Source organism: Apium graveolens, chromosome 9, assembly GCF_009905375.1.
Source record: "Apium graveolens cultivar Ventura chromosome 9, ASM990537v1, whole genome shotgun sequence".
In the NCBI taxonomy this organism is placed as follows: domain Eukaryota; kingdom Viridiplantae; phylum Streptophyta; class Magnoliopsida; order Apiales; family Apiaceae; genus Apium; species Apium graveolens.
This window is the reverse complement of record NC_133655.1, coordinates 237,884,668-237,886,526: the sequence shown is the minus strand read 5'-3', so window position 1 is coordinate 237,886,526 and position 1,859 is coordinate 237,884,668. Positions and strand designations below refer to the sequence as shown.

The window sequence follows — 1,859 nt, the reverse complement described above, 5'->3', positions numbered from 1 at the left end:
TAATATATAATCCATTGTTCACTTGATATCATAACCATATTCACTTGATGATCATTATTCTCAGTTTTGTCATTGTGACTTGCTGGGCTAGTTAGCTCATTTGTGCGATGTTGTTTATACTCTTTCCAGTTAAAAAGGAACCAGTTGGTAGCAAGGATCCCCAGTCCAGTGCGAGAGCTAGGGATTAAGGCTGTTAAAGCTGAACTAGTAGGCTTCTTTTGGAATAATGTAAATTTGTAAAAGTTTGTAATATGTTTAATATTCAGTTTGAGTTTGGAATAGTTGGGATTTGAACGGTTTGTAATATATTAGTATGTTTGGATTGTGTGCATACTTTAACCTGTTGCGATCCGTGGTAGTTGGTAAGTAGGGTCACTGTATATATATTATTATTATCTTCATTATTGTTATAAGCAGGTTGTAAACAGTGCATGTGTGGACCCCAAACTTCTGACCCGGGTTTGGAGGGCGCCACAGTATTAGTACAATAAAAGTTGGCTTTTATCAGTTTCGTGTTGTTCGATTAATATCATCACAGTTATATGATAAGGGTAATAATAATAACTATTGAAGGAAGTAGTAATGAAGTTGTGATCTCATGTGTGTTTTAATATTGTTAATTCAAGTGTCAATTAAGTGCTTAATTCTCATATTTAATTGTAATTAATAATTAGTTAATCAATTCTAAGTGTTATTGTCTTGACATTGAAAAGTAATTAACATTGGTGAGTGAGTGTTAATTGAATATAATTAGTCTGAGTCTCTGTGGGAACGAACTAGAAAGTATTTTATATTACTTGCGAATGCGTATACTTGCGTGTAATATTAGCGCATATTTTCACCCTAACAAGTTTTTGGTGCCGCTGTCGGGGACTCGGCGTATTTGTTTAGTTTATGTACTTACCATCAGTGGTCATTAGGACTCATTGATTAAGACTTATTACTTATTGTTTTCGGTTATGTTTCAGGTACTTTAGCAAGCGTTTATGCAAACACGTTCTCGCACTCGCAAGAGGACTTTAGATACGGCTGAGGAGACAAACGAAGTTCTTGGTATTCCGGAGAAGATAGATTTTGAAGATTCGGAAACAGAAAGTGAGCAGAAAGAACGAGTAATCATGGGTGATCGTATAGTTCCGGCAGATCCAGCTCTTATGGACTTTTCTCGGCCTAAAATTGATGACATTCAGTCAAGCATCTTTCACCCGGCTATTCAGGCTAACACTTTTGAAATCAAGCCGGGCACTATTCAGATGGTGCAGAATTCAGTTTCTTTTGGAGGTGCTGCTACTGAAGATCCCAACATGCACATCAGGAATTTTGTCGAGATCTGTAGTATTTTTAAATATAATGGTGTGACTGATGAGGCTATCAAGCTGAGGCTTTTCCCATTCTCACTAAGGGATAAAGCTAAGGACTGGTTACATTCTGAACCAGCTGGGTCCATCACTACTTGGCAAGATCTTGCGCAAAAGTTTCTGGTAAAGTTTTATCCAATGGAGAAGACTGCGGCTATGAGGAGTGCTCTTACTCAGTTTACGCAGCAACCTACGGAATCTATGTGCGAAGCTTGGGAGCGCTACAAGGAGATGTTGAGAAAGTGTCCACATCATGGTATGCCTGATTGGATGGTGATCATTGGGTTCTATAATGGTTTGGGGGCCCAATCTCGGCCCATGCTCGATGCAGCAGTTGGAGGCGCCTTGTGGGCCAAAAGCTATACTGAGGCTTATAATTTTATTAAGACTATGGCTGCAAATGAGCATCAAAACCCAACTCAATGGATGATGCCTGGGAAGGTAGCCGGTATTCTGGAAGTTGATGCAGCTACAGCTATTGCAGCGCAGCTCCAAGCGCTG

At 39.3% G+C, this 1,859-nt stretch overlaps 1 non-coding gene across 1 annotated transcript; it reads right to left on the bottom strand.

Moving 5' to 3' along the window:
- Positions 1-1,511: 1,511 nt before the first annotated feature.
- LOC141687988 (small nucleolar RNA R71) lies at positions 1,512-1,618 on the bottom strand. The gene has a single exon (XR_012561460.1). It is a non-coding gene; the product is annotated as a small nucleolar RNA R71 (small nucleolar RNA).
- Positions 1,619-1,859: the final 241 nt, after the last annotated feature.